The 15538-nt window shown below is 34.5% G+C and overlaps 1 protein-coding gene across 12 annotated transcripts in view; it reads right to left on the bottom strand.

Annotated features, from left to right (window-relative positions):
- Positions 1–15538, bottom strand: part of CDH8 (cadherin 8) — a 241265-nt gene that overhangs the window by 210611 nt on the left and 15116 nt on the right. For 8 of the 12 annotated variants that reach the window (XR_004406766.2, XM_032990672.2, XM_032990667.2 and 5 more), the window contains exon 1: positions 518–705. The exons of 1 other annotated variant lie outside the window; for it this stretch is intronic. The gene's annotated coding sequence lies outside the window, so the exon portion shown is untranslated. Of the gene's footprint in view, positions 1–517; positions 706–8908; positions 9067–15538 lie in introns of those variants that run through there. 3 more of the 12 variants (XM_032990674.2, XM_032990676.2, XM_032990679.2) reach the window with 2 other exon arrangements.

Below are 15538 nucleotides of genomic sequence, written 5' to 3'. Positions count from 1 at the left end.
TTTCCTACACCATAATCTACTTACTACTGAAACCTAGCTACTAGTCCTTGCTTTGGATATTCAAAGTGAAATCAGCATTCACGTAAAAATATTACTACAGGAATATCATTTAACAAAACATAACAATACAAGGTTGTTTTCAAACTCTTTTTAATTTAAAAGCATATGAATTCATAAAGTCATTAATTACTACTTATAAACCAAACCCTACTTCTCCCAATTAATCACATTTACACCAGGAAAGACCAGCACCAACACAGACTGAAATCAATAGTTACACAAGGCTGAAAGACAGGGTTCTTTTTTCTCTTAATCCCACAAGTTATAACCCTCCAAAAACCTTTAAGCTCCAGACGATTGGACTCGATGTACCAGCGAAACTTTCAGCTTCCCAAAAAGATTTCAAAAAACCTAATGTTTCCAGGAGAAATAACACCTTCCTACACTCTCTAGAAAAGTCACAGCACCTTGAGCTTCTAATTAGCTTAAAAGCAAACAAATGTTATTTTCATCATACCTGCAACTCTGAAGGTAGTAGCAAGGCTATGCAACATACTCCCACATCTTGCCTGAGACTGAAGACCACCACCCTGATGTTGCTTTCACCTATCACAGCAGCAAAACCTCTACAAACCCCTTCTAGCACAGCTTTATAGCTTTGACTGCAGCTACATTAATCTACTCCAGCTGTGAGTTTGGCTTCAGCTGAAGCATATGGACAATTAATACGTATATGCTCTGGGTTTACCAGGCAAGGTTTTAGTAGGGGGAGCTGCAGGGTGTTCTCTGTGAGGAGAAATCAGGGTTGCCCTGAGCTGGATGCAGCTGGTCCAAGTTGGTTCGGTAATGGGACTGTCACAGCTGAGCCAATTAGCAAAGCTGGTGGTACCTCTGGGAAGAGGTATTTAAGAAAGGGGAAGCAGTACTTAGGCACTGAAGGAGGAGTTTTATAAGGACCAAGGGTTAGTAGAGAAGGGAGGATGTTTGCAGGGCTGGAGCAGTGATTCCCCAGCAGCCTCTAGAGAGGGTTATTGTAGTGAGATGTTTCCCTACAGCCTGGGGAAAGGCTTCTTAGAGCAGATGTCTACACTGCAGTTCCTGGAGGGTCCTGTATTAGAGCAAATGGATGTTTTCTGGAGAGTCTATACTGGATCAGGTTTATCCTGAAGGACTGCTGTGCACAGAGGGACCCATACTGGAGTAGGGGAAAAGTATGAGGAGGAAGGTGTGGCTGGGAGTAGCTGTCCCAGAGTGACTGTAGCCCCTATTTGTCATCCTCCTATGGTACTTGGTGGGGACTTGAGGAACTGGGAGTGAAGGAGTGAAATCAAGCCTGGGAAAAGGAGAAGGGGGGGATATGTTTTGGTTTTATGCTCTTTCTCACTAACCAAATCTAGTTTAATTAGTATTAAATAACATTAATTATCCCCGAGTCTGTTTTGCCTGTGAAGATAATTGTAAGTGCTCTCCCTGTCTTTAGCTTGACCTGCAAGCTTTTTTGTCTTATGTTTTCCTCCTGTCTTGTTGAGGTGCGGGAGTTAAGAGCAGCTGGGTGGACACATGACAGCCTGCCAAGGTCAACCCACCACAGTATGTAATGAATCCTGTACTAAGGTACAAGTGTAATATTTTTCCCTGAATTGTATGTGATATGCCAAATACATAGTGCTTATGTATGTAGCTAATGGGTATGCTCACCATAACTTTAAGAAGAAAATAGGCAACTGTTCTAATAATGTGACTAATTAGCATTTGCAGTAGCAATTACTATGTAGAAATTATGCACAAAAATGATATTATTATTTATGAAGCTTTCAGAATCCTTTTTTTCTTCTAGGGAGACTATTTAGATGAAAGTAAAAAGGTACTTTTTCTAACTTTTCCCTCTAAATAATTAAGGCTTGATATTAATATTTGGATATTTAAGGCTTGTTTTTCTCTTAACTAAGGTGCTCTCTATCCATCTTATACTGCTTCTTGAGAGTTTATGGTATAAGTGTATTGATACTGGTTAGGTTGAACACAGTAGGAAGAAGAAAAAAGAAGTGTTTTTTTGGTATGAATATAAGAAAATGAGTGGGTGGTGGAGAATAAATCTTTAAAATGGCTACCTTTGGGGAAGAAATAGAAATACAGCAGCATTTTTCTATTTGTCTAACATACGGTATAGATAAATGCCTGATGCTGTTAGCGAAACTGCACGAATTCCCTACAGAAGAGTGCTATCTGTAGCTTTGATCAGTACACAAATATTCAGATATTAATACTGATGAGAAAAAAATGGACATGAGAAGGGCTACTTTTGATGTTATTTAAATATATAATTTCATAAAGTTAAATAATTTCAAATAAAAACTGTTTTCCAAGTTTACAGATAACTAATAATTAGCTACTCAAACACATCTGAAGAGCATGGTATCTTCTCCCTTCTCCATAAATTATTCTATAGCTGTGTTGCATTCCATCAGGGCTTTTAAAGTATGGTTTTTTTTTTTTTAATGCAAATCCAATTTGTTTGCTGTTTTGAAATTCTGCTGGATGTGTGGGTGGAATTGAGGTGGACATATCCCAAAGAGTGTGGTTTTTGGGTTTTTTTTTTTTTTTTTTTTTGTTTGTTTGTTTGTTTTTTTAATATTAAAGTAACTATGGAAAAAAAGCCTTGGAACATAAAGGTCTATCCCAGGCTGTTTACATGGTGAGTTTTGAATCTGCTGTGACTCAAATAAAACACCCTTTCACATGATTATAGAAGTTGAAATAGTACATGCATTTTAACGGTTTAATGTCACAATTACTATGATAATCACATTTTCTCTAGTAAAAATACAAAAATAGATGGGTATAGCACTTGAGTATAACACTAACAGTATATATTTCAAACAAGTAGGTAACATTAAGTGAGTCTGTTTCAAACTAAAATTCTTCATGCTGTCTATTTTACCATGGCTAGCTCAGCTTGAAAACTGTGGATAGGCTCAAAGGCATTTTGTATGCTTCTTCCAGAACTGTCTCTGAGAACTGGAAGGAGATTAAATTTGCATTGTTATTTGTTACACATTTGAACACAATGTCTGGGTCTCTGATGTCAGAGCAAAAGGTGGTTTCTGGTTTTTGTTACAGTGTGTTATACTATCAATTAATGAGGCAAAGCATGCAAGTAAAAATAAAATAAGTTTGGGGCACTTACATTTCTAGGGTGAAATCCTGGAGCTCCTCAAAGATAATGGGATTTCTGCCTGTGGGTCAATGAAGCCATGAGCCCTGTGATTTTCACTCTGCATGTATCTGTTAATATGCATGTGTGTATATATATACATATAAAATGAAGAAATATTATGGACTGTTTTCTTCCCTCTGTGCATCTGAGAAGGATATTAGGTATTTGTTTATTTACAACCATTATGAACAAGATAAAGAGGGATATGGGGTCAAATCTCTGACAGTAATAGTTCAAAGAAATCCTCTGCAAAGTGGAAATAGGAACATAACCACATCTTCTCTACTGATTCTGAAATGTTGAAAGGCCAATACGAGAGGAGGTCTGTGAATTTTGTATTTGTAAAAACCTGCAAGAAACAAATCATGGCAAAAAACTGCCAGCTCTAATTTGAGATGAAATAGGAAATGACATTTTTCCCAATCTGTAGTGAAAGAAGGCTGGAAAACAAAAAGCTATCAGTAGATGTGTGTACAATTTTCCTCATATACATACTTTTAAAAAATAATATTTAAAAATCACTGCATACACTGGAACTTCTGTACTAGGCACAGGTACATTCTGAGTCCATCCATTCAGCTGCGACATTATTCTTGCTTTGCATTAAAATCCCCTGCCTCTAATAAAAAATAATTATCTCATGTTATATAATGAGTCATGCCAATCCTGCTAATTGTCTCAGCAAAAGGTTAGTGTGGTGATTTATTACTATTCTTTTACTGCTACTCTGAAACTCAGGTGTATTACAAGTATTTTATGACAGAAATGCTTCTTTCTGAAAATAATTTATGTGTGCATTTATGTATATATGTACGTTCTGAATTTATCAGAATTATAACAAAGGACTTAATTTCCAAAAGCTTGACGGGTTTTTAAACAGCTGCATTTCCTATCCCACTCACAGATGTCACGTTACCTTATAGGAATTTCTACTTCGTTATTAATTCAATGATTTTTTTGTATGAGGAAAAAATCCTGTTATTTATTGTAGCTCCAAAATAATTACAATATAAAATGAAAGGTTAGGAGATATTTCTTGCTTGTTTATATATGTTAAGTAGTACTCATCTTCACAAAAGGCAATTTAAATCCAATATAAGACTGTCTTATCAAACAGAAGTTACATTCAGGACTGCTAATATGATTTTAAAAGTTCCAAGACTCACATCCTCACCTAGAACCATAAGTACTTAAAAGTATGGAATTATGATTTGTAAGAAAAGTACCTACAACTTTCTTAGTATTTTTTTTTCCCTGTTTAATGTTGAGCACAACTTCCACTTAGAATGTGAACAAAACCTTTACAGTATTACATCCTTGGTGTTTAAGATCTATCCCAGGAATGGTGCTAAAAGTGATGACAATGGAGAGAAAACATAGTTAGGATGACAGAAAACAGCACTGCAGAAACATTAGTAATAAGATTTAGGTAAGGAGCTTCAGTAAAATGACTGGGGACAAAGCTGACAAGTCCTAAATTTTAAAACAGGTGATGAGGAAGTGGATGAAACAGCTCTTAATGTAGTTATGTACTGACATCTAGCTTGAACATGTTATTTATTTATGAAGCTTTTAGCAACAAACATTTAAAGCAGTAAATGGCTATAGCCAAAAGTTGCCTACTCAACTAATATGTTAACTATCTGTTTGCTAATGAAGGAAAAAAAGTAGAATTTCAAGACTAGGTTTCAGAGAAACTGAATTAATGTTTAAATAGGTAATTTTCCATTTGTCCAGTTCTTTTAGGATGGCCTCTTAAGGAATATAAATTGGCTTTTGCAATATATAATGGTGCCTTAGACTTTAGAAAATCCTGAATTCATTAGGGTAAGTAAATGAAATGGACAGAGAAACAATATTCTTTTAAGAAAAAGCATAATCTTATTTTGTTAGGGGAAAAACACTTTTTATCTAACATTTTACAGTACTTTACATGGACATAAGCATAAAACATTTTAAGACTGTAGTATAATTAGTGGGAAGAAAGATGACAACTGCAGAAGACAAATATCACCATGTATCTTAGGAAGAGAAGGTACCAAAAAAACATTTTGTGGTGTTCCTGGTCAAACATTAAACAGAAAATATCTGGAAACACAGAAGGTTATTACTGTTAGAAGATTAACCACAGGGTTGGGTTTTTTTACTACTGCTCTGCCTATCTATGAAAGTTTTTTTCATAAATGGTCCAACAGTGGAAAAAAACTAGTGAGTGCTGTATTGCCGTTCCACAACACGGGACAGAACTGACATAAATTATTTTTCCTTTTTGATCCCTTATGTGTCTGTCAGTACATTACATGAATAAAAACTTCTAATAAGACAAAAAAGGAAAAGTAAAATGCATCAGAAAGGGGACTATCCAAGTAAAGACAAAAAAAATGTTAAGCTGAGAACAATGAAAGACAAATCATTCTTAACCTTCTATTGCACTCTTTGTGCTTGGGTTTACTAAGAAAATGGCATGGAATACTTCTGCTTTAAATAGGTATTTGAACCATATTTTTACCTTTTGTTATGCGTGTGTAATGATTGATGACAAAAAAATATTCTTGAAAGGTACTTAAGAATAAAGAAGGTTGATGCTACTATATTTTGCTTTAATTTTGAGAAGATTTTTAAATTTTTTGCTTCAGTCTATTTTTTATCTATTTATTACTTTTAGCTCCCTTTCCACAACAACATAAATGGCACTTCTCATGGAAGTGTAATGATGTTTATTTCTGTAAAAAATTGTTAAGAAACTAATTAAAGACTAACAACAGGAAAAAAAATCTATACTCAGATTAGGTCTATTTTTCTTTTCTGAAATTGTTTTGCTGTTTATACTGCAGTGCAACAAACATAACAGAATGTGTTTTCAAATGTAAAGAATATAGGATCATTGTTTTTTGCATAACACCTTCCAAATCTTTCCCCATCATAGATAGATATAATAGTTCAAAACAGAAAATTATTTTCTGGTTACAAGCTAAAATAGCCATTATAGCAGAGAATGAAAAATGCCCATTAAATTCACAAGAAGATTTGTCTTTTTACATTTCCAGAGATGTTTTGCAGGCTCTCATATTTTTACTTTTTGTAATGTCACCTGAACTTTTCCAGGCTTCTCTCAGCTAAAACATCAAATCTTTCAAACATTTATTCATTAATAACTAGCATGCCTGTTACATAACTTCCTTTCTAGATTGTTCGTGTTACTGTCCTGCCCTTTGTATTGACCATCCTGCTGTGGATTTCCTTACTCAGCATATTTCTTTGCCTTATTGTGCATTTCTTTTTCCAGATTATTTATGATGTAAATCAGTCAATACACTTGAAAACAGGTTAGGAACCTCATCTTTTATGCACCTACATTTATATCTCTAATTCCCAAAGTCTTGTCATTCATATTTACCTTCTATTACTGAGATCCAATCAAGTTCTGCATCTTTGAGCTGCTCATAGTTTGCAGCTTACTGATCTTGCTGATTAGTCATTTGTATTTTTACATTGATTTAGATAGATTAGTCTTTTGAATATTTTCATCATATATATAAAGTGATTTCTTAAATACCCTCGTAAATTGCAGCTAGGGATTTCCCAGTCTGTGCTTTTCTAAAGAAGAATTTATAATGTGTTGCAGTGATTTCTCTTTGATAAAGGTATCCAAATGATCCACAATCAAATAATAACCCTCCACAGGTTTTCTGACCATAATATCTGATAAACTTTTCTACTTTTTATTGTACCCAAACTCTAACTTTCTTTATTGTATCCAATCACAAACTTTCTTATCTGGCCCTTTTATATATAAAAAAGAAACTTTCTCCTTATTTTTCCTCACAATTTCTGAAGTGAAGTTTTATAGAGCCTCTTACTCATATCTGGCCCTAAGAAAAAATTTTGCATCATGAATTTCTATAGCAATGCAAACTTCCGTTGATTCTTGAAAGGGCAAAGTGGTTGGGCTAGGAGATCTAGATTGAAAAAGACAAGGTAATTCTGACACCTTATTTTTCTGATAATAGGGTATGCATTTTCTTTATGCAATGAAAAGCCTGCACTTTGTTCTGAGACACTACTATTAGAAATTACTTCTATTTCCCTTTCACACTAAAACCTATGAAAGTAACATGGCCTTTTGTTATGGTTGTTCCTAGTCACTTGAAGCCTTGTTACTGTCAGCCTTCCCCAGTCTACTTGATGGTGGCCCAGTACTGTGAAGCGTCTTTCAAATGACTGCATATTTATCTCTTTGCTGATTGTTCATCCTCATCCAAAATGCCTGACCTCATATGTGATGATCTCCTGACACCTACTGAACTACAAGAAGAGTAGCATTGGAATGGTGATTTTGCTCAAGTCACTACCAACTTTGTACTATCAACTATAAATAACAATCCTGCGTTTACAATGAATAATTTATGGTAACACAGGTAATACAGCAGTCATATTAATTTGCTAACTCAATAGTCAAAGCACTCTTGACTCAGTAGCCCATTTGAAAAATGGATTCTAAAGTTGATGGTTTTGCGTAACAATGACTGATCACCTGGGTCTGTTTTTATTACCTCTATAAATAGTATAAATGTGCTCTGCACATAATGTAAATGTGAAAAATGTAAACATAAAATTCAACAAAAATTAAGATAAAGTCATCTAAAAAGTATAGTAACAGGAATACAACTATGTATTGGGTCTCATTACTTATCTAGGTTCACTTGCCTTGAACACAGAGCTGGACCAGATAACCTACAGAGGTTCCTTCCAAACTAAATTATTTTGTAATTCTAAAGGAAAGTCATCACCTTCACTGAAGATGGAGGAAAAAGCTGTCACTAAAAAGTCAAAGAAAGCTTGCAGACAACCAGAAAACTGATCACTGCATCATTCTCTTTTCCCTTATTATTAAAATAAGTGAAGAGAGATAAAAGCATATAGAATTACCCAAACAATTCTTATTTTCTCACAGTTCCTTATATTTTAAAACAACACATGCTTCCCTTCAGGACCCTTCAAACCATTTTTAGCACAGCTCAGATATTCTACACCAACAACTCTAATTCTCACCCTAGAAAAAAGAACTTTGGATGTCCTTTCTTTTTGCCAATCTGTTTAAAATGATAAAAATAAACATCAAACAAACAAAAAAAACCAAACAAAAATACAGATGAAGTTTAGTACAGGCAAAAATGAACATGTTCTGCAACAGTCTGAATTTCAAACAATCTTTCTGTTCAAGATTCTGTATTCTTACTAATGTTGTAATCTAAAAATATATTTTTTTTCCCTTGGAAGACAGCTATTTTTAAGAACTCTTCCGCTTTGTGGAGTAGAAAGGCAAGCTCTTTTGCTCATGTACATAGTCTCATCAATGGGTGTATGTACAGATGCAGGCATTAGTCTGCAATATATATCACACAGCTGGAAGTATTTGAATAGTAATCTAATTTTTATTGCATATATTTAATAATCTTCTAGTTACTTAATTGATGGATCCTATCCTGCAAACTGTGAGAACATGGAGCATCATCTGAAGTGAGAGAGAATACATATGTACTTGTCCCAATTTTCCTAATATTTGTTAAGCTAAAGTCATAACTGTCCAGAAAGAAATTCACATAATTCAGAAAGCGCTATCATAATGCCAGTAACACTGCATAATTATATAATGGTCACTGATAACAGAAAGTTTTAAATCAAACTTACAATATTCCTTCCTGAAGAACATGCCATCTGGGAAAAAAAATGAAAGATGGAAACTGGAGCTGAAAGAATCAACACACTAAACCACTGAGAGACCTGTTGTAAGAACAGGAAACTCCTGGTTTCACTTAGCATAAGCCATACATGTACTCCATCAGTTCTGCTTTTTCTCCAATATTTCTACTAGATTTATTTTTTTAAAAAAGTTTTCTTCCAAATCAAAGATGACAATCACTTTAAAAAAAAAAATCTGATTATTATCAGTACCACTGCCTATTTACATTTTCTAACTGGTACTTCTCTCATGTTGCTAAACTTTAATTTGACCATCACTGCTGCTGTTTTATCAGTAGCACAATTGAAGTCATTCATTCAGTTTGGGCATCAGGTGACTAACACAGGATAAAGCAGAAAAGTAATTACTATTTGCTATCTATTCTGTGTAATTCCCTGGATGAACATCTGTACTCATATTTCCAAAATTGTTGGGTTTGTCCTTAAAAAAGTAACTGCACATCACCTCAAAGATTCTCATTAACAGTTTCTTACTCTCTTTAGCTGACTGTTTTTGCAGTTGAGTAGTATAATTGCAAAAGTCATTCCAGAGAAAGTTTAATCCTCTAGTAGACAGCTACCTCACTCTTCTCAATATTTCCTATGTCCTTTTGTCCTTTATAAAATATCTGAAAATGTATATATAACCATGATTTTTCTCAAGCCCAGTTTTTCCAGTACATTTATTTTCACTGAGCTAGCACCAATGTCCATTCCTATTGCAATTTCAGCCACTATTACCTGTCTGTTTTCAAGTGCCAAACATTCAAATCCATACATATTGAGTTTCAACAAAACTGTCCTATGCAGTTATCGTCCTTCTGGACTCCTTTACATACAATTCTGTACTTTTTCCTTTCCCTGGATAGTATGACAATGCTTAATTCATGTCCACTAATTGAGCTCCAAAGCAATAAACTCCAGTTATATGACTTTCCTTAATATTGAATTTGTTAAGCCAAATTCTCCCAAGAAACAACTCTTTCTGCTTTTGGAATCTATTTTTGTTCCATCCTAGAAAAAGTATAAGCCTGTTCTTAAACCAGTGCTCAGATAAAATCTGACATATTTTACCCATCACTGATCAAGCACTTCACCTAATTAGCTCTCTAATGAACTACTGAATTGCTAAGCTACAGGTATGCTGCATCTTTTTTCTAAGCATCTCAACAGGAAACCTTTTAAAAATATACTACACAAGTACCAAAATTCTTCCTTTTTATCTTTTTTTTTTTTTTTTTTCTCTTTTACTATCTATAGGGATGGTGGCTTACCAATGTGTATTGCTCCAGGTTTAGTTGACCCTCTCTACTTTTACATAAACCTCTGTATGTGTAGTAACTGTTCTCAAGTATCTAGCTGTATGTCTCAACAGCCTTTGTGTACAAAGAAGGGTCAGATATATAAGTTATAAATTGGATTAAAGTAAGTAAGATAAACAGCAGTGTTCTTCACTTGAACTGGGGCAATGAAATGTTATGTGTGATCATTTAAAGTTGGCATTTTATGTGCTTTGTGTATATCTCTGCAAAGGACTTGATTCTTCATCTTCTTCAGTAACCACTTCTTTTTGTTGCGACTTTATACCAATCCATTAGACCAGTGACAACAAACACTAGAGATAAAATGTCTGAATTCCACACTTCAGTGGAAGCCCATTAAACTGTAGCACACTAGTAGACCTTACCATTTCATGCAAATCATGTCTTGCAAAATACATCTGGCTTGCAGAATCATCAGCTTACTCAATCAGTTCTGATGGGCTGTTAGCTGACCTACAAGGCGGGAGCTAAGCTGTCCTCTGCATATCTGACTTGATGTGTCTGTCAAACTGCATTATCCATCTGGCTGTGCAGACTTCTCTGTGTATACTGTTTGACAGACAAAGGCAATAGGTCTTCCACAGAACAGCTACAGTCAAACAACTTTTCTAATAAGAAAAAAATTCTAAGAATCACCAGTTGCTATGAAAGTTGAAGAATACTCAGAATTTCTGAGGAGCAGGCTATTATTTAAAATTCTAAACATGTAATTCAAAGTCTGACTTTTGACCCCTTTTTAAATACTTTATTTTTTAGAGTATTAATGGAAAAATGTGGCCAAAACATCAGAAAGTAGGAATATTATTTAGGTGATTAATACCATGGAACAACGAAAAAAGCCAGTCAAAGGCAGCTATAAATCACACAACATGCTTAACAAGAAGCCATAGGCAAGCTTCGAGCACAAATCCCCTAATCCTATTGATCCTGCTTCTGAAAAAAAAAAAAAAAAAGCAAAGCTCTTCTGTGACTCAGAAGGGTGACAATATGAAGTAAGTGCACATGGCAGGCAATGAATGCTTCAGGAAACTTAATCATGTAACCTTCTTCATTACTTGAAAAATCACTTCTGCCAACACTCAAGCCACATCCTCACTGACTGCTGCTGTTTAAGATGCTGTCAATTTTCCTGTATGATTTTGTGAACCAAATAAATTCCAAGTCATTTAAGGGTGTTATTATATCTGCTGATAATATTACCCCATTCAGGAGTTGCAGAAATAGGAAAACAAAACTTATTTCAATCCTTTTGTTCTGGCAGTTTCTCATTCTCCCAACATAAAAATGTAAGGTTTCAGCCTAGAACTGGAGACTAAGTAAGTATTTAAACATATTCTCATGGACATAAATCTGCTCATAGCATTCAACCAGGTATATATTTCTATTACAAATCAAAGAAAATATTATTTATCTTTTTTCTTTATAGATGCAGTTGTCTTTCAAATAAGGTATTTCATTCATACAGATTATCTGACATGCTACAACAACCTGTTTGGTTAATTTTTCTGTAGATATTACCACTTGGGTTTATACACATTTCCCAGAAGTATGCAAATTCTCCTCCCTAAAGCGATTGTTATTACTCATGTCAGAGATTAGTATTGCTTTATATGGTTTGATATATTACTCAAACTACAAAGTCATAAAAAAAGTTATTGTTGATTCTGATTTGATTAACAGTGTGTTCAAAAATTTCTCCCTTTGTGAGAAGAGTTTTATGGAAAGCTTTTTTTCCACCTGCACAGTGCTGTTTTTATTTTTCAGAACTTAAGCAATATAAAATGCTTATCAAAATGGAGGCTGAAATTACTGTGTTAATGGCAATTTCAGTTTTTATTCTCGTTCAATTGGCAAGCTATGAGCAATAATCTAGATTCCTAAGTGTCTGTTTCAGAAAAGAAGAAGATTTTTGGTTTATGGAAGGAAACTATGGAGGAAATTGTAAATACATTCTGGCCCTTGAATAACAAACAACAATTATACTGTGTTGTCATAACAGCAAGGAAGCAGTGAAATTTTATTTTGATAATAATCAAATATCTTTAGCTCCCTAACTCTCTGAGAAAATATTCTGTCCTTGGGTTTTACATTTCTAATTCTTTGTGTCAAAGTCAAGATAGGTCTAAAAAATAAAAGAAAAAAATATCTCTGCCCTTCCATGTCTCTCTACCTACAATGAGCACACAGAAAAAAAAAAAAAAAAAGTAAAAAAAAAAAAAAAAAAGTAAAAAAATTATAGTAATGATGAAATACTTCTTCTGCCAGGTATATGATGAGTAACTATTTGAATATCCAGCAAAGAAATTGGGCAATTAATTATTCCCACTTACTGTCCTGGAAAGAACAGAGAACCATGAAAAATAAGGAGAGGAAAAATTTGAGATGATGATTCATCTGTTTCTTGACTCAAGGCACAATCAATGAGTGGCAAGAAACAATATAAAATATGCATGAAACAACATGACTAAATTTATTGTTCGTCTTGTTGCTGCATGTTCTTTTTTACCTTGCATTAATTTGAACTATAATTTAAATAAATATAAAATGCAGAAAAAATATCTGCTTGATACAGTGTAAAGATACAAGTTCAACTGCAGGAATGGCAAGGAAACTGCAGTATGCGAAAGGAACACGTTGTATGTATGGTTTTTGCACACTGAGGAAAATGGATGGGCCCAGAATCAAATCTCTCAGGTGAAGGATGCTGTCATCAGAGAATGGTTGGAAACCAGACCACAGAAACATCACTATGTTTCTAAAAGATGGAAGATTATCAAATAAAATACCAAGTGACAATCTTCTGTGATACCTCACTATTCTCTGGAGCAGGCATTACATCATAGAATCATAGATTCATTTAGGTTGGAAAAGATCTCTAAGATCGAATCCAACTGTAAACCTAGCACTGCCAAGTCCACCACTAAACCATGTCCTCAAGCACCACATCTACATATCTTTTAAATACCTCCAGGGGGTGGTGACTCAACCACTTCCCTCATTGCTTCCCTGTTCCAATGCTTGGCAACCCTTTCGGTGATGAAGTTTTTCCTAATATCCAATCTAAACTTCCCCTGGCACAACTAGAGGCCATTTCCTCTTGTCCTATTGCTTGTTGCTTAGGACAAGAGGCAGATATGCACCCCACTACAACCTCCTTCCAGGTAGTTATATCATCCTTCACTGGAAGATCTAATTTGCAGTAGTCATATGTATAGATGCAAAATTCAACTAGTAATTTCAGTCTAATCTGAGAAGGCACCAGCAGGTTGCTTCAGTGAATCTCTCATAGTCCCAGTGTTCACCTACACTTGTGGTAATAAAGAAGTGTTAATATCTGAAAGACAGAAATCCAAAATGCAAAGACAATGGATCAGGAATATTTGACAGCACAAGAAAGCTGAACATCTTGGAGATACCTTTCCCATCCTTTTCATTTTGCATGTGAATAAAATATGTAGACATTTTTTTCTGCATTACCTTATTTCTATATTTCACATATAATAATACTGATGATTCTTAAGCATGTAAAATTGGGTTATAATGCCCTTGAGCAACTGAGGACCTTCATTCACCACTACCACACTGCCTCTTTCATACTGGAGCATAACAAATGTTTGCATGACAGAAAACTTAATGTGAAATAAATGCTGCAGAAATTCTGGGTAAGTAGTCATCCACTAGAGATGGTGGATAACTTGTAAGAAATAATCATGTAGCAAATTCATCCTATTTTCAAGCATAATATTTTCATTAGTTTGCAATAATTGATCAATTTTTTAGCGAAGCTGCAAACTACACCAGAAGATACACTGCAAATAGAAATTAATTCTTACAAAACATTAAAGTTTAAATTTTGACATTTAGCAGGCATTCTAATAAAGTTTGAGTGCAAGGATGTTTCTAAAGATTTATTCAAAAATATAATTTAAAAAGTCATAAATTTGATTTGAAATTTAAATGAAAATTAACAGCTTTATTTTGGCACTGTTCACTCACTGATTGGTAGTGCTACTAATTGCTTGACATGAAATTTGACTATGACACTAAGGCCAACAGTCAGGCTGTTAGAAGAAGCATTCAGTGAAAACTCCACTGCCTACAAGTGGCTGTTAGTTTAATTTCCTGTTGGAAAAGCAGCACCTTCATTGCCCTCTAATACCATGGTAAGACACTCTCTTCAGAGTTAAAAATGGTAGTTATTGAATTACCATCACTATTTTCTACAGTTCCTTTAATGACTATTCCCTGCACAGATTTCACTTCTGTTTGGCAGTGATGGATTATCTCAGAAACGCTCTGTGCTACATTCTACACCCCAAAGAAACTCACTGTATAGTGGAATTCTACATGAAGAAACAGGTTGGAACCAAGATGGGCCAGAAGTTGTTGACTGGATGAGATAGATCAAAAGAATCATCTCCATCATCTCATTTTAGTCATGTACTGTTTTCTTTGGGGCTTTGTTTGTTTGTTTTTCCCTTTTTTTTTTTTCTTTTTCTTTTGTTAACAGACTATTCCAGACGAGTGATTGAGTGATATATTTCTGTAACTATTTAAGAGTGATTGGTAAAGCTGCTCATTGGAGCTGAGTCTGGATTCTAACTATATAGTAATCACTTCAGTATCAGCACTGATATATTTTTGAAAACTATTTGCAAGTCTTTTATAGTAAAACTAAAGCAACCATAGTAAGGTAAAGGAAACAAAATGGGAAAACAGTGGTTCACCAGAAAATGCATGGATTTCAGGTTTCTTTCATTTGCCCCTCTATTTCATTTCCCTTAGTCTTCTAAACTGAGCTTCGCCCCGAGTGGAATTTCCAGAGGAGTTATAAGCCCCTGAAAAATGGGGTCTATAACAGAAATGTTGACAGCTGGCGCTTAACTGTAGCAGAGTTACCCACCACTGCTATAATATAGTAGTCTGTACTCTAATTCTGATGAAAAGTTACTGTAATGTGACTCCCTATCTATACTAGGCCACATAATTTTTCTATTTTATGGGCCTCATTATGGTAAGGAAAATGCATGTCCCCCTAGAGAAAGTTGCTAAAAGAGGATCTAAGTACTTATAAGCTATGTTTCTTTAACATCAGTGCCTGAATATAAGGCTGGAAGATCTAATGTGCTTACTGTAATGAGAAACATTATCAACACTCCTCAGAAAATGTAGACACATATGTGGTACAGAATTCTAACATAATTTAATCTATAGTGTCTTTTATCTTGAAGGATTTCTAGGTCTTTTAATGAATAAT

Source organism: Tyto alba, unplaced genomic scaffold (genome assembly GCF_018691265.1).
Source record: "Tyto alba isolate M040663 unplaced genomic scaffold, T.alba_DEE_v4.0 Super-Scaffold_26, whole genome shotgun sequence".
In the NCBI taxonomy this organism is placed as follows: Eukaryota; Metazoa; Chordata; class Aves; order Strigiformes; family Tytonidae; genus Tyto; species Tyto alba.
The sequence above is the reverse complement of the archived record's forward strand: the minus strand, read 5'-3'. Positions and strand labels throughout refer to the sequence as shown.